The sequence below is a fragment of the Dasypus novemcinctus genome, chromosome 8, assembly GCF_030445035.2.
Source record: "Dasypus novemcinctus isolate mDasNov1 chromosome 8, mDasNov1.1.hap2, whole genome shotgun sequence".
NCBI classification, from domain to species: domain Eukaryota; kingdom Metazoa; phylum Chordata; class Mammalia; order Cingulata; family Dasypodidae; genus Dasypus; species Dasypus novemcinctus.
The window spans coordinates 12,274,923-12,302,193 of NC_080680.1; the positions used below are offsets into that span (position 1 = coordinate 12,274,923).

The 27,271-nt window shown below is 41.2% G+C and overlaps 1 long non-coding RNA gene across 1 annotated transcript; it reads left to right on the forward strand.

Annotated features, from left to right (window-relative positions):
- Positions 1-637: 637 nt before the first annotated feature.
- On the forward strand, positions 638-26,160 carry LOC139439400 (uncharacterized). Its single transcript, XR_011649308.1, has 3 exons — positions 638-719; positions 12,616-12,771; positions 25,498-26,160. It is a non-coding gene; the product is annotated as an uncharacterized lncRNA (long non-coding RNA).
- The last annotated feature ends 1,111 nt before the right edge of the window (positions 26,161-27,271 follow it).

Below are 27,271 nucleotides of genomic sequence, written 5' to 3' on the forward strand. Positions count from 1 at the left end.
ATGACGGTGTGGAGCATGAGATAACTCTGTACTTGGAAGTTTTAGAGAGACTGTGTTTTTGTAGTGTAATTTGTGTTTATGTAACAGTAGTGTGTTGGCTGTACATGGTGGTAAATGGGCATAATGTGTGCCTATGGTGTATAGTTGGAGGTGTGCCATGTACATATTTAGCATGCATAGAGGTTAATCTGTAAATTTAGGTAGTAAGAAGTGGTTTGTCCTCCCATGGCCCACTGGGTAGAACGTGGGAGAGTGTGGGCTATGGTGTGGACCACCGACCATGAGGTGCAGCGGTGCTCAGAAATGTATTCACCAAATGCAATGAAGGTCTCATGATGATTGAAGAGGTTGTTGTTATGGGCGGAGAAGTGGGGTGAGGGGGGTGGGGAATATATGGGGACCTCATATTTTTTGAATGTAACATTAAAAAAATAAAGACAAAAAAAAAAGACACAAAGGAAAACAAAGTAAGTTATATAATGCCAAAGAAAGAAAGCATACAAATGCTTCAAGGGAGAAAGCCTTTGTTTCTGATAGTAAAAGCTCTAAAAACTATTCATCACTGGATTAAACAATAATTGATAACAAAAAAAAAATTGCTTCGTGTTTAATGTTCTCTTCTTCATTTTTAGATCCTTCATTTATGAAGTGTTCTAACCCAACTCTTGAAGGACACTGGTCAGGGCAACCACATGACTGAAGAATGCACCCAGCACTGAGTAAGACATAAACTTTATTGCTACTTGTGAACAGGAGAGGACCTTCACTAGTGGTGGTCTGGAGAATAACGTTAGTACTCTGCAAAGTGGGAGGAAACTGAGGGGCAATATAAGGTTTCCAGAATGAATTATTTCCACAGGGTATTGAGAACAGAGCCTCTGCTAGGGTCACATGGAGCACGCAGTGGGCTCTGGTGGTGTTATCTCAGGAAAGACCTGTACCTCTTGAGGAGATATATACCATGGACACCTTGGCTCTTTTCCCTCTGGGGAGGTTTGTTAATTTTTAACTTATGTCCGGGTCGCAAGGAAGGGGAGCCTGGGCCCTGGGCTCCCACAATCCACCCCCATGCTGAAGCTTAGGTTGACCATAGGACATGGATTGCATCCCCATTCCACAGCAACAGTAGACCAGATAACAGAATTAATAGGAGTCTTCCAGCAAATGTAGTAGACTTACAAAACCATGTTGCCATGACTAAGAATTGGAATTAAACCATTTAGATAGGGGTCAATAGCTAATTTACCAATGTGCTGTATGTGCTCTTACCTATGATTTAAAGCTTGTGAAATATTATGGGAGTGATTAGGAATATATACACAACATTCAACATTAATAAGGGCACAGGTTCCTCCTTGTTAGCAGTAAGAATATTTAAAGCTATTTTATTCTATAAAACTGCCCTATGTACTTGGGTAGTTTCCTCATTTAGTAAGGAAATTGCTACTTTGGAATTATTACGAGCTTGAGCGGTGTGATTTGCTAATATGGTTATTTATTTATTTTTTGCAACAATTGTAACACCACCTGGCCCAAAAACAGCCAACGGATAGAACCCCAGGGAGTGTACTTTAATTTATTTGTAGCCTTGACTATTTTTCCAGTTGCTGGGAGTATGGGGTGATGAGTCATATAAAGTGGTGGGTATCCCCACGTGCATTTTCCTCTTCAGGCAAAATGACCTGTTTTGCCTGTAAGTCTGTAGCCATCTTTTAGGGGAAGGATAGGCTCCAGTTAATGAGTGGTAGGTCTGCCATTGGAAAAGACTCTTATTTTCTAAATTTAACAACTTAGGGGTAACTATTCTCCATCAAGGGTTCCCTCTTGTTATTCCGTGCAGACAGGGGTGATGCAATCTACTGTGACAGACTCAGCTGTTAACCAGCCTGATCCACCATGTACAGCATTTCCTAATAAAGGCCTGGGCTTATTTACCTGATCCCTTACAAGGAAAAATATATAATTATGAGTCTCATGGAAAGATGGCAGCTGGATTTTAGTCTTAAATGAAAAGTTCTCTTTTCAAACTTGTCTATGGGTCCTATTCTCCAAGGCCAGCAAGGTGTTCCACGCTGTCTAATTACAGAAGTTATAGTTCAAGGAAGGCCGGTAGGTAGGTCTGTGCAAACCCAACATTGGGTCCAATTTTGTCCTTGGTTACTGTGAAAGCCCACTGTAGAAAGGCAATGGCTAGGGCCCTGTGGGCGAAAAGAAAAATGTTCATGGGAAACAATAAGGGAGTAGATGGTGCTGATCTAAGAGTATACAGCCAGCATTCCCATTAGTAGAAAACAAAGTACCATGTAAGGGAGTCCTGTGAGGAAACCTCCAATAGTAGACATTTCCTGCTTAGAAATTCTCACTGTTTCCTACGGTGACATTAAGAACTAGTTTAGGCATAAGGACAGTTCACATAGACACACTTCGGTCCCTAGAGGGAATAGGACACCCTAGATTATTAATATTTTTAAAAATTTATTTATTTATTTTTAATTCATTTTTTAAAATATTACATTAAAAAAATATGAGGTCCCCATGTACCCCCCACCCCCCTCACCTCACTACTCCCCCCATAGCAACATTCTCCTCCATCATCATGACACATTCATTGCATTTGGTGAATACATCTCTGAGCATTGCTGCACCTCATGGTCAGTGGTCCACACCATAGCCTACACTCTCCCACGTTCTATCCAGTGGGCTATGGGAGGACCTACAATGTCTGGTAATTGTCCCTGCAGCACCACCCAGGACAACTCCAAGTCCCAAAAACGCCTCCACAGCTCATCTCTTCCTCCCATTCCCCACACCCAGCAGCCACCATGGCCACTTTTTCCACACCAATGCCACATTTTCTTCAATTACTAACCACAATAGTTCATGAATAGAATATCAGTAAGTCCACTCTGATCCATATTCTATTCCTCCATCCTGTGGACCTTGGATTGGTTGTGTCCATTCCACATCTATGTCAAGAGGGGGCTTAGATTCCACATGGATGCTGGATGCAATCCTCCTGCCTTCAGTTGTAGGCACTCTTGGCTCCATGGTGTGGTGGTTGACATTCTTCAATTCCATGTTAGCTGAGTGGGGTAAGTCCAATAAACCAGAGTGTAGGAGCTGAAGTCTGTTGAGGCTCAGGGCCTGGCTATCATATGGTCAGTCCAGAGATTCAGCTCCCCTGGGTATATCTTAAACCCTGGCACCAACTACAATTCTGGTAAAGTAACAGGAAAGGCTTGTCTTTTAACAATGTTTTGGGTGACGCCTATTCCCCTTGTGCTTAACATTCCCAATCATTGAGGCTGCATAGGTCACTACCATCGTCAGAGGAACTCATTTTTCCCAGTTTGTACAGTTTGAGAAATAGGCAACAACTAATTATTGTTGCTTACTCTTTTGGGCTGCAAAGTGGGTGACCATTTAACTTGTATTCTCAGTGTCTTTTCCTTGGTCCTGCTGTTAGTATTTCAGCTGGAGGAGGTACCAAAGCCTTCAGCACTGATATAAAGGGGCCAAAGCTGGATAGAGTTTCTTAGTTCATTGTTGTAAAGATCACTTATTGCCTTTTATTTGTTTCTTTAAAAGCTACTCATCTTTTTTATAAGGCCTGTGCCAGTGGTGTTATAGGGTAAATGGGAAGTCCAAGCAGCATTTTGGTACATTGTCCAGTACTGTGGAGGTGACTGGTGAGTGGAGTTCCCTTGCCACTCAGAAGGCCAACAAGAGGCCCATGGAAGTGTCAATGGCAGTGAAAGCTCACCTTGCCCACACTAAGAGCAGGAGGGGACAAGCAGACTGGTGTAGTCTACTTGACAGTGTGTTACTAGGGACTATGCTCTGCCAATATGGCCCATGTGCTGAGGTAATTGTGGTGGTCAATGGAGCGAGCATGATGGGCACTCATAGGTGATGTCCACGAGCTGCTGGTGAGTGACAGGCAGCTGGAACTGCTGGTCCACGTGCCACAGGGTCAGTAACCATGATGTCTGCTTCTTTCCATGGAGCGTTCTGCTGCTTCTCTAGCCTCAATTTTATGGTTTCAGATTTTCCCAAGTGCATCTGCCTCAACATTCCTGAGGAGGTATTAGAGGAGTGCACAGGGATGAATTAGTTACCTCTTGCCATTGGCACATGCCCTATATGTCCTTCCCCACATCCCTCCCACATAGAAGCAGCCTACTTCAATTCTATGTTCCTGTTTCCAAGTTGTCATCCAGGTATATACTGCCCAAATATGAGTACAGATAGCGTGTCCTAGGGCTTGTGTACTGTCACCATCCATATGGCTCTCAGTTCAGCCCCCTGACTGCTTTGCATGGTGCTTGGTTCCCACAAAATACTTGCAGTGCTGGGCTGCACTGCCACAGACCTCCACACAGGAGGCTGTCCACTAGCCAAAATGTCCATGTACCAAGCATTCACTGAAAATGTTCCTTTGCCTTCTTTAGTGGGCACTTTAATGGCCACCGTGGGGGAGGGGGTGGTTTGTAACTTGGGCCAAAGAATCTTTACATAAGTCCCTCGGCCTAGAATCTCATGCATTTCAGTACTTAAAGGTCTAGAATTGAAGACATTGTGCTGTAACAGGTAAGCTTTCCACTTTGTTGAGGTACTTAATTGTGCACTGCCAGAGCGAGGTTTGTTTGCAGTATCAGCGGTCCATCCCTGGATAGGGTTCGCAGTCTTCAGGATGACTGGATATTTTTGGGTTAAACTTTCCCCTTGAAATAAAGTATTGTATGGTCCATATAGTTGCTTCTCTAAGGAACTATATCGTAAATTAGCCTGTTTCCATAATTGAGACCAAAACCCAAAGGCTACAAACCCCACCCAAAGCCAATATTGGTGTTGGCCACATCCAGTTGATAGGGTCCACTGGATTCCCCCCACTTCAGTGCTTGTGCTTCCTGTGCTATTGCCCTCTTCACTTCTTCAAAAGCAGCCTTGGGAAGCAGCTGTTGCTCAATCAGTTGGGCTCCCATCTACCATGTGGGAGGCCCTGGGATTGTGTCCTGGGGCCTCCTTGTGAAGGTAGGCTCCCCCGCACACTGCGGAAAGCCGCTGGCCTGGGCGCCGTGGAGTGCCGCTGGCCCCCAAGTGCCGTGGAGAGCCAACTCAGCAAGGTGATGCAACAAACAGGGAGACAAGCAAAAACACAGGAGTGTGGAGTGAATGGACATGGAACAGACAGCAAGCCAGCCCCAAGCGGGGGGGCTGTGTGTGTGTGTGATAAATAAAAATAAATACAGACAGAGAGGAATGCACAGTGAATGAACACAGAGAGCAGGCAGCAAGCAAAAAGCCACAAGGGGAGGAGGATTTTAAAAAAAACAGCCTGGTGGGGTCCTCCCATTTCATGGTTGAACTTTTCTGATTAGCATATACAATGGTATTGATATTTGGGCTAAATGAGGGATGAACAGTATCCAATAACCCAACAACCCCAGAAAGACCATCAATTTTTTTGTAGTTTGTAGTGTGGGAAAATATTATACTTTATTAATTATAGAAAACGGTATAGCATTTGTCTTACCTGACCAAATAACAACAAAGAATTTGATAGAGCAGCCTGGGCCTTGCAGCTTATCCCAATTGATTGCCCATTCCCGGCTTTCGGGGTGTGATATTATTGTATCTCGTGCTTTATTTGTTTTTTTAATTCTGAAAGAGAATTACTGATTAATACAATATCAACAATATAATGAAATAGAGTAACAGCTGTAGGTTTACACCTGTGGTCAGGTCTTTTGTCATGAGGCCATGACAGATGGTTGGTCTGTGCACATAGCCTTGTGGAAGCACAGTAAAAGTCCCTGGTTGGCCTTCCCAGATGAAGGTGAATGCAGGTGGGCTTGACTTGTCTAAGGAGATAGTAACGAAAGCATTAGCAAGATCTAAAACAAAGTGATAGTGACACAACTGGGTTCTAATTTCTTGCAGTAAACCAGCAATGTTTGTGAGTGCTGCATACAGTGGTGGTACTTTATTTCACAATAATCTACTGTCATGTACTATGTTCCATCAGGCATTCATAGTGGGCAAATAGGACTATTGAATGGACTATGGGTAGTTATTATTCCTACACTTTCTAATTCCATAATTGTCACAGTAATTTCTTGTTGCCCATCTGGAGTCTATAACGTTTGTTCACCACAGATCTTTAGGGTGAATGCTCCTTCACTGGGGACCTTTTAGCTTGTCCCCATATTACCTTTATTACTCTGCATCAGAGACAGAATTCTCCTATAGTTGTCTGTAATGTGGCATTCTGTAAATGTCAATTCCTAAAATAATTTCAGATAGAGAAGAAATATATACTTTGTGTGGGGGGGTAATCATCCAATTTGTAAAACTAAAGATTGTAACTTCGCATAAATTATTTTTCCCCATACCCATCTACAGCCAGCACTTGTCTGTGGAGTTGTGCTTCTTTGCCTTAATTTAAAACACATTCAGCCCTTGTGTCTACTAAGGCTAACAATCTTTGATGATTAGTAGGGAACCAATATGTAGTTAACTCTAAATGTGGTCTCAGATCCCCAGGATCCTTGGTATTGTTCTTACCAGGGGACCTAGGACCCTCCCCTGTGGTAGGATGAATGGTACCTGCCAGGCTTCTGTCAGGGGAACAGAAGGTTCCTGGAGTTGGGGCACCAGGTTTTTCCTATTTTGCTTCTCCCCTTTGTAAATCTAACACACAAGTTAGGATGATCATGTTCATGGGGCATGTTTTCTTTCTGCCTGGCCTCCAGCCCCCTTTCTCCACAGCCTTTTCAAGCCTCCTAATTCTGCTATGCCCAGTACAGCTCACAGCATAGGTTGTGCCCCAATAGGGTGCTCAGGATTGACCACTGAGGCCCATAATAATGGCTGGGAGTAATATATAGCACAGTATCTTCCACTGTTGTAGTAAAAGCTTTGGTTATCAGGTCCCACAAATTTGGGCAGCATAAAGAGCATGTTTCATCCCCAATCTCTGAAAAGCACCCTCTAATTCATCCATGGATTGCCAATGAGGGGTGGCATGGGGTATGTCCCCTTCTTTAGGTCAGGCCGCCAGACATCCATCAAACAACAATACCAGTAATGATGCAGTTTTGGGTTCGCTGGAGGTGGTATATAAACACTGACATAGAGAAGGGTGAGTGGGAATGGATGCCAATTTTTTCTGTTCCAGTGTCCCATAATTGTAGAAGCCAGTTAGGTAGGACCTTTATAGATCTCTGCCTATCCTTCTGCTCTAAATCACCTGTTCAGGAGCAGTATAGTCTCCTATGGTTACATGTAGCTTCTGCTTGTGAGTTGGAAATATTGGACCAAGAGGGTTGATCTATATGCCTACACTACTACTGTATTGTTTGGCACACCCACAGGGCCCTCATCTTCTTTCTCTTCACATTCTTTCTCCTTTTCATCTGAGCAGGAGTCCTTAGGATCCCGTGCCTTAGGGTCCCACCCAGACATGGTTAATATCCTCCAGACCTGGACTTGAGGCAGCCTGCAGCCCTTATCTCAAGCACATCTACAAAACAGGTTTTCTAACTGATCACGAACTCAGCACAGACAATTGCTTATTGTCTTTCATATCTGACTGTGCCAGGTACATATCCCATTCTAGCTTTAATTCTTCTTCTAAGTGGCACACAGAGGCCTTTGTGACTTGTTCTGCCTTGGTAACCATTTGCAAGTCTCCTAATAGGTGCCATGCTATAGTCACTGCTATCTGATGATTTCCCTTGTAGTTATTTAGGTATAGTTGCTCCGCTATCTGTGGTAGCACAATGAGGATACCTGCTGGGGTTTTTAGGGTGTCCCTGTACTCTCTTGGCAGTCCCCACTCATTCAGGAGGACAGCCACACCTCCCCAAGTGGACATTATTGTAGGGTACTGGGATTTCCCCCAGCAATTCTCCTACCCTGAGCTCATGCCTGCTACTGCTGGTCATCCTTCAGTGTCCTGGCTGTCTCACCAACTATTTTTTCACAACTTCTGAAGAACATGTGTCCGAGCTCCTGCAAGACTAAAGAACATACCTGGAGTTGAATCAGACATGAACTACTTTGGTACTTACAAGTAAGAGTCTTTAGTGGTGGCAGTCCCAGGAATGAAGGCAGCACATCCCATAGTGGCAGGAAAATGAGGGGCAATATAAGGGTTTCAGAACAGACATTCTATGGGGTAATGAGAACAGACATTCTCTGGGGTAATGTGGAGCACACAAATGGAGTCTGATGATAAGGAAGGATGTGTACCACCTTGAGAATTTGAGAGTATTGATACCAGCTGTACGTTCCTTTCCCTCCATGGAGGTTTGTTCATTTTTAACTTATGTCTGGGTCATGTAGGTAACTTTGTGCTACAGGTTTTGTTTTAATTAAGGAAGGATACTTGGCTTCTGTTGTGGGAAACTGGCTTACCTGTTCCTTATTGTAAATGTTACACCTGTTCTATTGTAGATGTTGCAGTTGTTCCCAATTATTGTAGATGATGTTGCAGTTCTAATAGCAAAGAGCTGCTTGGTAGTTTCCAATAAATATGAGGTGGAAACTAGAGTCAAGGCTCTCTCAGTTTCAGAAGCTGTGAGTCCCCTGGTCCCATCTTTATCTCCTCTCTTTTGTCTCTCTCTCTGTCCTTTATTTTGTAAAGTTCTGCGTTGCCTTCCCTTTCAGCCAACCTATTGTGAGCTGATTGCAGCAACTGGTGCCCAGTGTGTGGCATGAAGGAAAGAAGGCTCACAGCAACTGGTGCCCAACCGGGGACACAAAGGGAGGAAGGATTGCCTCGAGCAAAACTAAAGTTGGTATAACGGTGCAGAGCCCCAAATGGTTTGGAAAGCCTTTGAAGTCCTCAAGGGTTTGCTTGTATTTCCCCAGGAGATGGAGAACATCCTGTGTGGGTACCAGCTTATCAGATAAAGCCATAATATGAACTCCAAGAGACCGTCCTGTGTGGGTACCAGCTCGTGGGATAACACCATACTATGAATGCCAAGAGACGACAAAAGTTCCTGTGGGATCCAGAACCTCCAGCCATGCAGATGGAGAGACAGAAGCTGGAAACTGCATGGCTGGGTCTCATTCTGAAGACTAGACTGGCTTTACATCAAAGTATCTAAACTACAGAACTTGTTCAAGCATGGCATCATAAAGCAAGTATGACTTGAGGACAGAAAGAGATTAAGAAAGAAATTGAGAGGAGGAAACTGGAAAAGAAATGTTGAATTATAAAAGGAAGCAATGAAGAAATGCTATATTAATATATTTGAAACTGCTTTTGTGTTTGTTCAGTGTCAGTGCATATGTTGCAATTGTTTCAGTGTGTGTGAAAAAGAAAAAGAGAAGAGTGGGTGCCCAGAAAGAAAGAGAAAAAAGAAAGAAAAAAGGAAGGGAAAAAGAGAAATAGAAAAAGAAAAAAGAAAGAGAGGAAGGAAAAGAGAGAGAGAAAAGAAAAAGGAAAAGAAAAAGGAAGGAAAAAGGAAGAAAAAAGAAAAAGAAAAAGGAAGGAAAAAGGAAGAAAAAAGAAAAAGAAAGAGGAAGAGAAAAAGGAAGGGAAAAAGAATGAAAGAGAAAGAAAAGGAGAAAAGAGAAAGAGAAAAAGAAAGGAGAAAAGAAAGAAAGAAAGAGAAAAAGAGAAAGGAGAGGTAGAAAGAAAAAGAAAGGAGAAAAAATGGAAGGAGAAAAGAAAATGCAAGGAGAAACAAAAGGAGATAGAAAAAGGAAGGAAAAAAGAAAGAAAGAGAAAAAGGAAGAAGAAAAAGAAAAAAGGAGAGAGAAAGGAAGGATAAAATGAAATATGTAAAAGTTAAGTAAATTTTGAAAAAGGTAAAAAGTTCATGGGAACGCTAACTGACATGTTGTAAGTTGTATTTTGTCCTAAAATAAAATGGTTAGTATGGAGATATGTGGGACAGAACTAGTATGCATATAGTAAGTTGTAAAAGTATTTTGGTAGCATTCAGAGATAATGTGTTTTTAAAAGGTAAAACAAGCCTGAGTGAATACAAAACTGCAAAACCTGTGTGAAAAGTTCGGCAATGGACTTTTGCAGTTCTTCAAGGTTTTTTGCCCTGGCAATGAACCTGGTTGCATAGAAGAAACCTGCGGCAGTGACCCTACTAAGAAACATCAGAGACAATGATATTTTAAGGGCCTGCAACAGGCAAACAATTGAGACAAGCTGTAAGGTCCCAGAAATGTTGTTTGGTTGGGTAAGACAAAACTATACTCTTTGCTGTATTGGATAAAGTACCATGTTTTCTCATGTTAATAGAATTTGTACTATTGTTGGAATACTAAAAATCTTTTATCCCTCACTGAGATGTGTTAACTAGGAAAGGTCCTTCATGGGAGTAGGAGGACCTCCAGCAGGTTGCTTTAAAAAATAAAAAAAGAGGGAGAAGGTGCATATTGACTTAGCCTGTGAATTGGATGTGGCCCCAGGTGCAGTGAAGATGCTAAGAGCACTATACAAACTGGGGAAAATGAGATCGTTTTTGATCAAGTACTGGCCTATATAGTCTTGCCGGTTGGGAATATTAAGCCCATGAGAAATGAAAGTCTACTTATTAAATGTCTGCTAATTGGAAGTCTTATTGTAGTTGGAGTTATGGATTATGTATAAAATGCTTGAATTAATAATGAAACATATTGTGTACTTAAGTGATTTGATGAACTGTAAATGATACATAAATATACCTTGATGTAAATCTCTTGTTTTAAGTTTGAACAATCCTGGGACTGAATATATTGAGAAAAAAAAATTAATGTATTGTTCAAACCTAAAAGTGAAAATATCGTGCAGGAAGCTTTGTTAATCGGTGAAATGTCATTTGCATAGACTGCAAAAACAAAAAGGGGGAAATATTGTGGAAAACTGGCTTACCTGTTCCTTATTGTAAATGTTACACCTGTTCTATTGTAGATGTTGCAATTGTTAGATGTTGCAGTTGCTCCCAATTATTGTAGATGATGTTGCAGTTCTAATAGCAAATAGCTGCTTGGTAGTTTCCAATAAATATGAGGTGGAAACTAGGGTCAAGGGTCTCTCAGTTCCAGAATCTGTGAGTCCCCTGGTCCCATCTTTATCTCCTCTCTTTTGTCTCTCTCTCTGTCCTTTATTTTGTAAAGTTCTGCGTTGCCTTCTCTTTGAGCCAACCTATTGTGAGCTGATTGCAGCAGGCTTCTATATGAGTTTAGGTCTCTGATTAGGGAACTTCTTTTTAATTATAATCATCTAGAGGTATAAAATTCTTTCTCCTCATAGCTGTTATTGCATCCATAAGCTTTCTTTGTTTTATTTTCCTTTTCATATAGCTTAAGATTTTTCCTAGTTTCCCTTGTTATTTCTTCTTTTTTTCATTTTTTATCTTTTTTTAAAAAGATACATAGATCACACAAAATGTTACATTAAAAAATATAAGAGGTTCCCACATACCCCACTCCCCACAACCCCCACTCCTCCCACATCGAGAGCTTTCATTAGTGTGGTACAGTTATTGCATTTGATAAGAACATTTTTTTAATTGATTTTGTAAAAATATTACATTAAAAAAATATGAGGTCCCATTCAACCCTACCCCCCCCCCCAGCAACCCTCACTCCCATCATCATGACACATCCATTGCACCTGGTAAGTACATCTCTGGGCATCTCTGCACATCATGGTCATTTGTTCACATCATGCCTCACACCCTCCCCCATTCCATCCAGTGGGCCCTGGGAGGATTTACAATGTCCGGTGATTGCCCCTGAAGCACCATCCAGGGCAACTCTAAGTCCCAAAGGCGCCTCCACCTCTCATCTCTTCCTGCCATTCCCCATACCCATCAGCCACCATGTCCACTTTTCCCACTCCAATGCCACCTTTTCTCTGTGGACCTTGGATTGGTTGTGTCCGTTGCACCTCTATGTCAAGAGGAGGCTCAGATTCCACATGGATACTGGATGCAATCCTCTTGCTTTCAGTTGTAGGCCCTCTAGACTCCATGGTGTGGTGGTTGTCCTTCAACTACATCTTAGCTGAGTGAGGTGAGTCCAATAAATCAGATTGTAGGAGCTGGAGTCTGTTGGGGCTCAGGGCCTGGCTATCATATTGTCAGTCCAGAGATTCAAATCCCCTAAATATATCTTAAACTCCAACACCAACTACAATTCCAGTAAAGTAGCATGAAAGTCTTGTGCAAAGAGATCCCATGTGAGTCCAGCTCCATCACGCAGAAACACCAGCTCCAAAGAAGGGCCATCTGATATGGCAGTAAACCCCATCTGCCATGACCATAGAACCCGTGCATTGATGAGAACATTTTAGAGCACTGCAATACAGCATGGGTTATAGTTTACACTACAGTTTACACTCTCTCACAGTCAATTCAGTGGGTTACAGCAGGATATATAACATCCTGCATCTGCCCCTGCAATATCATTGAGGAAAATTCAAAGACCCAAAAATGCCCCAATATCACACCTCTTTTTTCCTCTCCCTGCCTTTGGCATCTCCTGGGCCACTATCTCCACATCAATGATATAATTTCTTTCATTTCTAGAGTCACCGTAATTCTATAGTGGAGTATGAATAATTCTACTCTAATTCATATTTTCTTTCTCCATCCTTAGGACCCTGGGATGGTGATGTCCCCTCTACCTCTAAATTGAGAGAGCAGTTAGATCCCACATGGCTGATGGAAGGGATTCTCCTGCTTGCAGTTGTAGACTCTCTCAGTTCCTTGATGTGGTGGCTGATGATCCTCACCTCCTTGTTGGCTAACCTAGGTAAGTCCAACAAACTGGAGATTAGGTGTTGCAACTCTGCTGAGGCTCAGGGTCCAACTGGCACATGGAGTATCCAGAGATTCAAGACTCCTGAGCATACACCAATCCCAGCACCAATCACAGGTTCAGTAAATGTGACAGAAGAGGCATGTTAAGAGAAGTCACGTCTGAGACCAACTCCATCACACTCAGGAGTACAAATTCCAAAGTAGGGCCCACCAGCAAGGCACCAACTCCAGAGCCATCTGCCATGATCACAGGACTTGGTGTCTCTGTAGCCCTCAGGAGTACCACTAACTGGAGTTGTATCTACTTTGGCTGTCTCTGAGATCTTGCTGAGATGTGCATCAGTGTGACATCTCTGCTAAACTCCCAACTCTTAGGCATATAAACTCATTTGTCTTTATCATTTCCCCCTTTCATTCAAGACCTTTTTCTAGTTGCATCACCAGCTGGTGCTTGGTAGTAATCCGTCGTTACCAGGGAGGTTCTGGGAGTCATATCCCACGATGGGTGGAGGTAATGCATTTATATGCTGAGTTTGGCTTAGAGATTAGTCACATGTGAGCAACATGGAGGCTCTCAGGAGGTAACACATAGGCACTCTGCTGCTCTAGGCCTAGTTGAAATTTCAAGCACACAGTCTCATAAGCATAGTTTTCAGTATCAAGGGCTCATTATTGGACCATTCTTCTTCACTGGTCTTTGCCCTTGCACTTGGGCAATTGTTGCTGTCCCATTGAGGAATATGACAGAACTCCCCAGGATGTGAACTCAGCCTCCATAAGTTGTCATATGAAACTCTACCCACTATCAATCACCAACAAACATCTGAACATATCTATGTACCCTATATGTATGCCAGGTAAACTTCCTCTCATGCATCCCCCATCAATGACACCCCACACCAATGCTCTTTACCTGCGACAGTTGTACTTCTCTATGATCCAAAACTTCTTCAAAAATGAAGCCTAATATATTGCCAAATTCAATTAATAGGAAAATGAAATAGTAATGATAGGTTTAGAGATTAGTGATGGTGCAATACTGTGAAAGCTATTTTACCAGTAAATTATAAAATGAAAAGAAATTTGCATTTTCATTTTAAAGTTTGTTTATTGCTATACTTCATATAATTTCAAATTACAATACGATATGGCACAAACAGAACAATATAGATTAAAATCACTTATCACATTAATATGTAAATAAATAAGTGTCTTGAGATATATAGAAGATTCTTTCCAATTAATTAAACACATACTCTCTGAATGGTGGAAAGAATTTTGTCAATGCTGAGAGAAAATTCAGAGTCTTAATAGAGAAAGTAAGGGCCACATTTTCAGGGTTTTCCCCAAGAAGGAATAGTCTGTTCATTGCAAATAGGAATTGACCATGAAGAATCTTCATTCCATGTCTGGGATTTAAAGTTGGTGGAAGTCTAGGTCATGTCAGGTTCACCATGTCCACTGGCCTTAGTGACACTCAGATGGAGGGCAGGGTAGGTGACAGCACCTGGTAGCTGGGGATGCTTGAGTGGAGAGAAGCGAGAGACACTGTTTAAATCCCCAGCCCATTTTCAAGGTACCTACTCTTCCAGTGGTTTGGAGCCACACAAAAGATTGGAAAACTGTCTTGTGCTGTATTAGTTTTCAGGACATCATCAACTGTCTCCAGGTTTTTACCAACTTGAGTATTGTGCCTTCATGTTTGAAGGTTTTGCTTATCTCTTGACATAGTTCATGGATTAATAAAGTTAACTCTCCTTTCAGCATTGCTTTCTTTCCTTGGTTCTTTCTTTAGGTATCTATGAGACTAGAGAGTCTTAAAGTCTCTTTCTCTTGCCAGGCATCACCTAAGGATGCCTCAGTCTCTCTATACTGTTTGTGATCTAAACTACTCTGGTTGAGGAGTTGACATTTCTCTTTAATCAGTGCAGCCAGTGCATCTGCAAGCTGCTCTTCATGTCTTACATGAAGTCACATTCTCAGAGACTAATCTGAGCAGCAACCAGAGACCCAACAATGAACTCATGGCAGGTGTACACAGCACTGTTTCCCTTTGGAGGCTGTGGTGGAATGTGTCCCCCTAACTCATATCATTAGGCAGCAGCTACATCACTCTCTCTCCCAGCTTCCTGATCATCAGTCCAAAGGAAAACTCCACAGAGGGACACAGCCCCTTCATGGCCCTGGAGTCACCACAGGACCTTGCCCAGTAACCACGTATCCACAAATCAGAAAGAAAAAAAAACCACAGAATTTCTTCCAGAACCCAGTAGCAACTGACAACTTGAGCAGGCATCAGCAGGTCCAGGAGAAACTGCATCATCCTACCCCTTCTCTCTACCTCCACCTCCACTGCCACTGCCCTGCTCTAGTCATCACCATCCTCAGCCTCGAATTGCCATCATCATTGCCACCAGTTCTGTTTGGGCATACATAAAGGCCACTATCCACTTAAATTCCATTAATCTGGTGCCAGCAACACTCAATATCTGGCTCATGGTAGCCTTAACCCATGCTCTCTGTGTATATCACTTTCTGCCTGGCAGGCTGATATCTGCCTAGCCATCACACCCAGTGCACACATGCCCATTTGTGGGCTCTCGCCTCTTCTGTCCATTCATCCAACAAGTCTATTCCCCAGGTGCCCTCACTACTCAGAGGTTCATATCCAGGAGGCCATCCCAGAGGTCTCCCCGCTTCCATAGGCCATCACTCCTGCCCTTCCTGTGCATTCTTCTCATCACCCTTTCCCTCTCCTGACAAGCTATATGTTGTATTTAATTTTCCTCTCTGTGATTTGCCTTTCCCCACTCTAATATCAGCTTCAAGAGAATAGAGACTTAGTTTCTCCTCTTGCCTGCTCAACCTATAGGCCCAAGTCCTGTTGTTTTCAACTGGGAAGTAACCTTTGTATTCTCATGATGCTATACCTGGCATAGCTCTCAATTGTGTCTCTGCACTGGCTTAGACTGGAACATGCTGCTTCCCTTTCCCTGCCATTAATAGCCTCCAGTTCGTTCTCATTGTCTGGCATAGGAACCTTGTTTGCTACTAACTAGACTTATCCTGGGAATAAAGACTTTTCCACCCTGGGAACAGAGATGTGTTGACTTCTGTGAGGTGTGTCAGCTGATAAGTGACTGTGGAGCGTTGGGATTTGCTGGTTTCCCCAAATGGCACCTGGGTAATTTCCCCATGCTCAGAAAGTTCATCTTGCAGTACATTTGCCATGGAATACTCCCATCCCTATGTGAATTTATCATTGAAAAAAATTAGTGCTTATTCTTTTATAAAATATTAAATTATAATGGATTAAATATACTGCTTATTTTCCTTCTGTGACAGACATATCACTTCTTCACTTTTTTATTGAAGTATATCACTCATACATAAACATACATAAACAATGTATAGTGAAAGTTGTGAACTTACAAAGCAAACATGCATAACATCACACAGGGGTTCCATACATTAACTCACCACCAACACCTTGTATTGTTATGAGACATTTGCTGCAAATTATGAAAGAATATCGTTAAAGTCTTACTACTAACTATAGTCCTTATCTTTCATTTTGTGTATCTTTCCCCAACCCACCCTATTATTATTTTTTAAGTATATTTTTATGACAGAAGTTGTAAACTTACAAAACAATCATGCACAAGTGCACAATTCCCATGCAACACTCCTCGATCAACACTTCACAATGTGATTGCACATTTATTGCAGATTATGAGATAATATAATCAGATTATTACCAGGTCCATAGCGTAATTTAACATACTTTTCCATACTCACACATTATCAACACAATATATCTTTGGCATAGATACATGAATATCACATTATTACTGTTAACCACAGTCCTCAGGTCATTCCTGTGGTATTTTCCCCATGATTTTCCACATTCCCACCACCCTGCAAAACTAACATGTATCTGCTCTAGCTCACAGGTCACTCTTGCATCTGTACCATCAACCACAAATCTCATCCACCTCAGGGTTTACTGTGTTATTCAGTCCCTAAATTATTCTCTAGCTTTCTCTCAATCGGCATTAACATCCCTAGACTACCCTTTTCAGCCACATCCCCATTTATAAGCATGCTGTTACTCACTATATTGTGCTAATATCAACTCTATACATTTCACACTTTTACAGTAAAGTTAATTAAAACTTCTTACATACATTAAATATCAGTAGTCCATTTCAGTCCTCTATCTAACTCCTTTTGAATCTACCACCTACCACCAGGCCTTGAAGATATTTCCTACATGTTCTTCTAGAACCTTTATGGATTTTGCTTTTATATTTGTTTTTCTTTTCCATTTTGAGTTAAAATTTTTAACATTTTCTTTTTTTAAATAGATTAAAAAATTTTTTAAACATACATAGATCATACAAAAGTTACCTTAAAAAAGTTACCTTAAAAATAAAAGGGAATCCCATATAACCCCACTCCCCAACCCCCCCACTCCTCCCACATCACTGAGTCCTTTCATCAGTGTGGCACATTCATTGCATTTGATGAATACATTTTGGAGCACCACTAGACAGCATGGATTCTAGTTTACATTGTAGTTTACACTCTCTCCCAGTCCATTCAGTTGGTTATGGCAGGATATGTGATGTCCTGCATCTGCCCCTGCAATATCATTCAGGACAACTCTCAAGTCCTGAAAATGCCCCAGTATCACACCTCTCCTTCTCTTTCCCTCCCCTCAGTAACTCCCGTGGTCACTGTTTTCATATCAATGATACAATTTCTTCCATTGCTAGAGTCACAATGATTTTATAGTAGAATACTAGTAAGTCCACTCTAACCCATATTTTATTACTCCATCCTGAGGACCCTGGGATGGTAATGCCCACTCCACCTCCAATTGAAGAGGGGCTTTAGATCCCACATGGCTGATGGATGGAATTCTCCTACTTGCAGCTGTAGACTCTCTCAGTTCCCTGGTGTGGTGGTTGACTATCCCCACCTCCTTGTTAGCTGTCATGGGCAAGTCCAAGGAACCAGAGAGTGGGTGCTGCAACTCCACTGAGCCTCAGGGCCCAGCTGGCACATAGTCAAGAGATTCATTCTCCTGAGCATACCCAAGACAGGGGCATAGCAATAATATTGGGTTGCACTTTGCAGGCTTGAGGGGGGTTAGGAATGAGATAATTTTTGTGTAAGGTGTGAGATAGGGTCCTCTTTCCATCTATTGGATTGGGATATCCACTTCTCCCAGCACCATTTGTTGAATGGACTGTTCTGCCTGAGCTGGGTGAGTAGAAAGTCTTGTTAAGGTTCTTTTGACCTTCTATATGTGAGGATTTGTTTCTGAGCCATCAGTTCAGATCCATTGGTTTATGTGCCTGTCTTTATTCTGTTTTTACCACTGTAGCTGGGTAAGATGATTTAAAGTCCAGAAGTGAGAGTCCTCTAACTTTGCTTTTCCTTTTTAAGATGTTTCTGGCTATTCGGGACCCCTTACCATTCCAAATACATTTGATAATCATGCTGTACATTTATTTTTAAAATGCTGGTGGAATTTTTATCAAGATTGCACTGAATCTGTTTAACAATTTGAGTAGAACTGACATCTTCATCATATTTAGTCCTCCAATCCATGACCATGGTACGTTCTTCCAATTATTTAGATCTTTTTAAATGTCTTTTAACAATGAGATATATTTTTCTGAACACAAGTGCTTTACATCATTGGTTAAATTTATTCCTAAATATTTGTGTTTTATCTGTCATATTTCATTTTCACCACTCTTTTGAGAATTTTAGTTACCTTTACTGATATAATCTTCATTTCTAGACTCTCTTCCAACCCTCTCTCTCTTGTTTTAACTTTTCAGGCTATAGCACACCTTTTAGTATTTCCTGCAAAGCTAGTCTCTTGGTTGTAAATTCTCAGTTTCTATTTATCTGTGAATATTGTAAACTCACCCTCAGTTTTGAAAGACAATCTTGCTGGATATAAGATTCTTGGCTGGAAGTTTTTCTCTTGCAGTGTCTTAAATATATCATACCACTGTCTTCTTTCCTTCATGGATTCTGATGAGAAATCAGAACTTAATCTTATTGGGTATCCCTTATATGTTATTCATTACTTTTCTCTTGCTGCTCTCAGAATTCTCTCTTTGTCTTTGACATTTGACATTCTGATTAGTATGTGTCTTGGGGTTGGTCTATTCAGATTTATTTGAATGGCAGTATGTTGTGCTTCTTGGACATGGACATCCATGCCCTTCAATAGGGTTGGGAAATTTTATACCATTATTTCTTCAAATATTCCTTCCCCCCTTTTCCCTTCTCTTTTCCTTCTGGGATACCATGACATGTATATTTGTACATCTCTTGCTTTCATTTAGTTCCCTGAGCCCTTGTTCAGTTTTTTTTCCCCATTCTTTTCTCCATCTGTTCTTTGGTATGTTCGCTTTCATAGGCCATTTCAAGCTTAACAATCCTTTCTTTTGCCTCCTCCTATCTGCTATATACAAATGGCAGTGTATTTTTAATTTCATTTATTGTCTTTCATTCCCAAAAGATCTGCTAGTTTCCTATGTATGTTTTCAAATTCTTCTTTGGGTTCATCCAATGTCTTCTTAATATCCTTAACCTCTTTAGCCATCTCATTCAGTTTGTTGGGGATCATCTATGATTAGTTGTCTCAACTCCTTTATGTCATCTGAAGGCTTATCTCATTCTTTTAACAGGTTCATATCTTCCTGTTTCATGGTGTGCATTGTAATTTTTTGTTGGTGTCTTGGCATCTGATTTACTAGGTATATTTATTCTGGGTGCTTTTTCTCTCTTTAGGACTTTCTTGCCATTTCTCCAAGGCTGGTTGGGTCATAGGAGCCAAGGATGTAGTTGATGCTGTAAACTGTGGAGGTTCAATCTTCCCACATTGCCCCAGGGACTGATAAAGCATCTCCAACTTTCTCCTTTGCCAAGGGTTTGCAAAGAGCCAGAGCTGTGTATAACAACCCAAGTTGTGCAGGCCTAGACTGTAGTTGCCCAGAGAAACTGATGATGCTGCAAGCCCCTTTCTTCCCTCCCTGGAGAGGGAATGGAGCTGGAAGAGTGGGTAGCAACCTATGCAGTGTGGGTACAAAATGACCACAGTTGCCCTAGTGGACTTCTGATTATTCAGTGTGCCTGTGAGTGTACCTGCAGTTACCCAGAGAGGCTGCTGCCAGGCTTTCCAGCTTCCTCCCTGCTAGAGTTGAGGCTAAAGCCTAGGCTAGGGCTGCAGGCTGATCTGGGTGAGAGAAACCCATCCCTATCGCCACTGTGATTTTCAGACAGCCTGGCTTCCCCTCATTCTGGGGGCAGAGACAAAATGGTGGCTATTGGTCTCTTTCTAACTTGGACAGGTTCACACTTTAGCTGTTCTTAGGATTATACTCTAGCCAGCTGAATTTACTAATCAGTAGCTGAAATCAGCGGCCAATCATCCCTTCCTCATAAAATTTTTTTTTGACATTTTGCCTTTCCTCACTGTAATAGATCCTTTTATTTCTGTAGATTCAGTAGTGAGGTCGCCCCTCTCCTTTCTAGTTATATTTATTTTCCTTGTCTCTTGTTTTTTCTTTGTCAGTCAAGCCAAGTATTTGTCAATTTTCTTGATCTTCTCAAAGAGCCAACTTTTTGTTATCTCAATTCCCTCTATTGTTTTTGTATTCTCAATTTGATTTATTTCTACTCTAGTCTTTGTTAATTCATTCCTTGTGATTGCTTTGCAATTAGATTGCTTCTTTTTTTCTAGTTTCTGCACTTGTTCAGTTAGGTCATTTATGTTAGCTTTTTTTTTGCTTTTTTAATGTAAGTGTTTTGGGCTATACATTTCCCACTCATCTGTGCCTTTGGTGCATCCAATATATTTTGATATGTTGTGTTCTTGTTTTCATTTTTCTCAAGATTTTTTCTGATTTCCCTTGCAATTTCTTTTCTGACGGGCTGATTGTTTGAGTGTACTGTTTCACTTCAGTATATTGGTGAATTTTCCAGTTTTCAGATATTTATTTCCAGCCTCATTCCATTACAATCAGAGAAAGTGCTTTGTATAATTCAATATTTTAAAATTTATTAAGACCTGATTTGTGTCCCATCCTGTGGTCTGTCCTGGACAGTGTTCCATGAGCACTTCAGTAGAATGTATATAAAGCAATACATATATCCTGCTCTTTTAGGGTGCAGTATTCTGTTAATGTCTGTTAGATCTAGAACATTTATCATATTATTTAATTTCTCTGTTTCCTTATTGGTCCTTTGACTAGATGTTCTATCTATTGATGAGAGTGGTGTGTTGAATTGTTCAAATATTACTGTAGAGACATCTTTTTCTCCCTTCAGCTTTCTCATTTGCCTCATGTTTTTTTTGGCACCATGGTTAGGTGCATAAATATTTATTATTGTTCTTTCTCCTTGTTGGGTTGCCTGTTTTATTAATACATGGTTGACCCTCTTTGTCTCATAACAGTTTTACATTAAAGTCTCTATTTTTTCCAGTAGTAGTATAGCTTCCTCAGCTCTTTTTCGATTATTGTTTGCATTGAATATCTTTTTCCAGTTTTTCAACCTTACCTATTTGTGTCTTTGCTCTTTTAGACAGAATATAAATGAATCAGTTTTTTCATCCATTCTGCCTATCCATATTTTTTGAGTGGGGAGTTCAATACATTAACTTTCATTCTTATTACTGTAAAGAAAATATTTACATCAAATATTTTAATCTTGGACTGTTATATGTCCTATCTTTCTTTTGACTCTTTTTACCCTTAAAATTACACTTATTGACAATCTTCATTTCTACACTCTCCTCCAAGCCTCTCTCCCTTGTCTTTTCCTTTCAACCTTCAGAACTCCCTTTAGTATTTCTAGTAGGAAAGGTTTCTTGTTGATGAACTCTCTCACTTGTTTATCTGTGAATATTTTAAACTTTCTCTCAATATTGAGGGACAGTTTTGCCAGATATAGAATTGTTGGTGGTAGGTTTTGTTTTTTCTTTTTCTAAGTATATCCAACCACTGCCTTCTTGCCATCATGTTTTCTGAGGTATAATTGGCACTAGTCTTATTAAACAGCCCTTGTATGTGAGGAATTATTTTTCTTTTTCAGCTTTCAGAATTATCTTTTTGTCTTTATCATTTGACTTTCTGATTATTATGCGTGGAGGAATACAACTATCAGGAAATATTTTGTTTGTAGCATGTTTTGATGTTTGGACATGTACACTTACATCTTCCTTAAGTGTTGGGAAATTTCAGCCCATTATTTCCTCAAAAATATTCGTTCTTCCCCTTTTCCCTTTTTTTTCTCCTTCAGGGACACCCCCATGACATGTACATTTGTGTGCTTTGTACTGTCATTCTATTTCCTCTGGTCCTTCACACATTTTTCCATTCTCTGCTCAATCTAGTCATCTGTTAGATTTTGGGTGTTTTGTCTTCTAGTTCATGGACTTTTCTACCCATTAAAATCTGTTGTTGATTATCTCTTTTGTTTTTATTTCATTTCCCTACATTATGTGGTTTTTCTTTGCATGCTTTCATAGTCTTTAGGCTCAAGGATTATCTTCCTAATACCCTTATCTCTTTTGCCACATTATTGTTTATCTCTTTCATTTGATATAGGAGATTTGCTTCAACATCTTTGATTAGTTATTCCAATTTCTGTGTCTTCTCTGGCCTTTCAATTTGTTCCCTTGACTGGGCCATATCTTCCTTTTTCTTACTGTGGTCTGTAATTTTTTGCTGATGTCTAGGCATGTGATTTATTATGATTAATTCACTCTGATGGTTTTTCTTGTGTAGGGTTTTATTGTTGATAGGCTTTGTGTTAAGGCCCTTCTTTGGCATTTGGTTCAACTTACTCTATATCTTTAGAATTGCTCATTTGATCAAAACAGTGCCAGGGGATCCATAAGAGGGCACAGACCAGTTCCTAAAGGAATTGAAGAAAGTGTTAGGAAAGACAACAAAAGGCCTGTTTTGACCTGAAGCTGCATTTTCCTGGTCTGTCCAGTAGAAGGCATTCAGTAGAAAACTGTGTTTCAGCAAAGTGTCCTTTTTCAAACTCCACCAGTTGGTGCTGTAAAAATGACCACCATGATCACTGTCTATGGTAGACTAGAACCACAATTTAGGGCCAGTACTCAGTGTTCCAAATTTCCCATGAGAAGGTACACTCAGTCCTCCACTGTGCACACACCTCCCTTTTCATTCCCAGTGAGGAAGGCCTTCAAATTCCCCTCCAACCTCAGTCAGCCGTGGGCTGTACCAAGGCAAGCCTTGAAGGTGGGGGATGGGTGCCTGCAATTAATGCAAAATTTTTTGTTGCAGCTTCTTGTCCCTGTGTCTCATTATTTCCTGGATGCTGTACAGTGCTCCCTTGGCCTCCAGAGTCTCATAATCATTGTTTCAAATAGTTTTTGCCTGTCCACTAACTGTTTTTGTAGGAGGGGTATGTCTTATTGCTCATTACTCTGCCATCTTCTCAGAAGTCCCACTCACCCTGTTTTTAATTGGTATTTCCTAAACTGTTAGTGATGTTGAGCACCTTTTCACACACTAATTTTTAAAAACCAAGTCCATTTTGTTGAAGTATCTCTTCATGTTTTCTCTCATTTTTCAATTCAATTATCTCTACTTTTACTTCTGAGTTTGAGAAATCTTTTATTTTCTAAACATGAGACTTCATCAGATAGGTAGGCAGCAGCTCAGTCCTGCTGGTGGGCTCTTAGACATGGTTGTTAGTGGTCAGGGAGGAACTTCACACAGTGTTGGACTTTCAGACAGTTCCCACTCTGTAGGTTCAGAGTTAGATTTTAGAGTCAGGCATGACACAAAATTTAGATATCATCAGAATCTGTCTCCTCCCATCAACTCTTCCACCAATACAAGGAAGCAAGAGAAATAAGACAGTCAGACGTGTGAGGACACAATAGTCACCCCTGAGTCCTCCAGGGTGTAACTGTGATGATCATTCCTATCCTTGACTGAGAGCAGAACAGGACAGGAGTGAACCGAGTTACTTTAACAGAGGGTTCACTTTCTATTCCAAGCATTGAGATGGATTGTGCTACCTCCATTTGCCGGTGAAGACTTGGAATGTACAGGATTTGGTGACTGGGCCAACATCATAACCTGAGAATGCTGGAACTTGGACTTTGTCATTCCCTCAAATTATGATGAATGATTAATTGATGTGGGTGATTGTTGTCATCATCATATTGGCTAAGTGGTGCATAGCCTATGAGCCCTATTTCTTTTTGTTGAGGCCCAGCTAGGAACTGAGAGAGTGCAAGGGTTGGAAAAAGCATAAAGAGATATAAAATTCCACAACAGGAAGGAGAGTAAAATGACAGCAGCTTGAAGGTGTGTCATAAAATTCCACCTAAGGCAGATCCTATTTTGATCTTTTATAATCATTTTGATACTATGTTGGTGGGAAAAAACTATTTTAGGTATGAATATAAACCTGTCCATATGTTCAATACAGGAATTGCAGTCAGTACTGGGGAAGGTGAGAGAATAGTGATCATGGGATCATCTTTTGCAGGTTCAAAAGGCTCCTGATATATGTCCCATTGGCCACAGGAAATGGATCCATCCCATATAGTTGGAGAAAAACACTTCCTGCACAGAATCTTGCAAAGGGACTCATCCTCCCACCAATATCAAATGTAATAAAAACACTTTTCTGGTAAATGCTCCATGAACATCTTTTCAGGCTATTCTGTTTTGTCTGGCCTCATTATACTTGAGAAATATCTGAGTACAGTTCCAAATTTAGTAATCTCACTAGTCTTAATAAAGTCATCTCCTATAATGTCCCCAGGAAGTCAGGCTTATTCATCTCTGCTCAAATCACTCACATAACAATTGTTCTGGGTGTGTTGAGGATCATGGAAACACCAATGTCTGCATCTTTTAGTGAAGCAGAACACAAAAATAATAATGTAATGTGATTTGTCTATAATCAATTATAGAAAATTAGTCAATAGCCCACAAAATCTGAATAGGAACAGAAGGAACTTCTGATCAGTAAATTATTAAGCTATACAGATTATATTATGATGTTGGCAATGGCCATCTACAACTGAGCCAGGGCTTCTGAGAAGGGCATGATAATACAGATCACATTGGACTTGTCCATTACCAAGATAAGCACAAAAGAAGAGCACAAACACCTACCCCAGTATGTGTGATCAGGTGAGGATGGAAGGGATCACTGGAGACTTGCCAGTTATCAGGTAAAGCATGAAATTTAGTCTGTTTCCAGGAGAAGTCTAAAGAAAGTTAAATGAGGCTGGTCACCTATGGACCTGTGACCATTCACATTTTCCATTCCTTCCTTTCCCAAATCCCCTCAATCCGTCAAGTATCAAAGACAGGTTTATAGAACACTGAAGCACTGAGAGCATTTTCTAACAAAACCGATACCTTTATATACACCTTGTATAAAACTCTAAAATTACCATTCCACATTCTCCACCAAGGAGATCATTTCTTAGAAAGCCTTAGAACCCCTTCCACCATCTCAACACTCTCTGGAACTTCCCACAAACAACATTAGCATTAGGAACAGCACTGAGGGTCACTTATGGTACAGCAGGGGGAAAATCTACTCTGGGGCCCACCGTGGGGGGATTGGTGTGTGGGAGAATCTGGTCCCACTGCTTCTTACTCTACAACTGCCCTTCTTTTTCTAGGACCTAAGGGAGTGTCACACTTCTCTTCTGAAGCTGAGTGTTTCAAACCAAACCCAGTGCTGATGTCACCTGCTACATGGTGTGTGCTCCTGGCAAGGGATGGGCTTTCAAAAGGAGCACTCTTTAAAGAAGTAGCAGCAAGATGTGGAGTATGACTGAGACCTCATTTCACAGAAGAAGGAGGCTGCGATGCCCCCGGGGCCCCTGAGAGAGGACACTTGACAAGTCCCCATAGAAGCAGGCAATGTCTAGGTGCCAAGAAGGCAAGACTGGGGAGCTCCTCCTCCTCCTCTTCACTGGACCCATCTACCGCATCCCAGCTTCCTATACTAGAGGAACTATGAGGAGAAGTGACTTCTTTGACTATGTTTACCTCCAAGACAGTGAGTTCTTTCCCTTGCGCCACTCCTCTATTAGGGTAAGAATTCTACAAGTGATCCTGGGGAAAGCAATTCTGCCAGGAATCAAGGGTGAATGATAGCCTCCCCTGGGAAAATTTGTAAGAAGGCAGTAAGTGTCCTTGATAAGTGTAAGCTATCATTCTGGAGGCCAAAAGGAAAAGCCTTAATATTGAACAATGCTCTGCAATCTTTGGTTATTTTGGACTGTCAGCACCACAAACTACACACATATACATTCACACCTGCACACACACAAATGCACAAGCACAGAAAAAATGTACAAATGGGCACCCTACAGTGCTCAGGATCTAATGAATAGACCTAAGTTTCCATGGCCTGTGGTAAAGCACAGACATTAATGTGCTAAAACTAGGGAATCTGCTAGACCTCTCACCTCAGATCCACCTACCTTGGTGACAAAGTCTTTCTCTGCATACAGCTGGTTGATGTGGCTGAGGGGATATGGGTCTGCATGCATTCTTTCATCTTCCTGCTGATTCTTGTGTACTTCCTCTTCCCATTTTCCATTTGCCCCCTCAGAGGCTGAGGGCAAAATCCCACCTGCCCATTCATGATGTCAGTATACTCTTTCATGGCTTCAGTTGGGATCTCCTTTGGGGCCTTTGTCTTCAGAGTCTGCTGGTGTCTGCATTGCCTGTGCTTCAGAAACTGGGCCTTGGGACCTGCCTTCTTCAGAATGGATGCTAAATGCAGTAATGGAAATCAGGAAGAAAAAGTTGCATGAGTCACCAACTTTTACCTTCCAAACATATGTTGGTGATATCAATCTTTTTGGACATTTAATGGTTCTGATTTGGTCAGATTACCTAAACCTACATGAATCATGAGAGAAGATTTCACAGATGGAGGATCTTAGAGTTACTGTGCAAGGAAGGGTGGAATCTTCAATATATTATGATATCTCTTCAGCAGTCCCATAATTTGTCAGCATATTATATCTATTCACAAAGAGGAGCCATTAGCTAAGGAATCCTTAAAACATCCTTTAGTCCTTAAATGTTAAGTATGCCTTAAAACCTCCTGCCCAGCACTTGCCTACTCCTCCTAGGCTTCCCATTTGCCCCACTCCCCACACCACCCACTTTTCCCACATCAACAACTTCTTTCATTAGTGTGGTACATTCATTGTACTTGATGAATGCATCTTGGAGTATTGCTACGTAGCATGGGTTATAGTTTACATTGTAGATTACACTCTCCACCAGTCCATTCAATGGGATATTGCAGGATATACGATGTCCTGCATGTGTTCCTGCAATATCATTCAGGACAAATCCAAGTCCCAATAATGTCCCCATATCACACCTCCTTTCCCTCTCCCTGCCTTCAGCAAATCCAGTGTCCACTCTCTC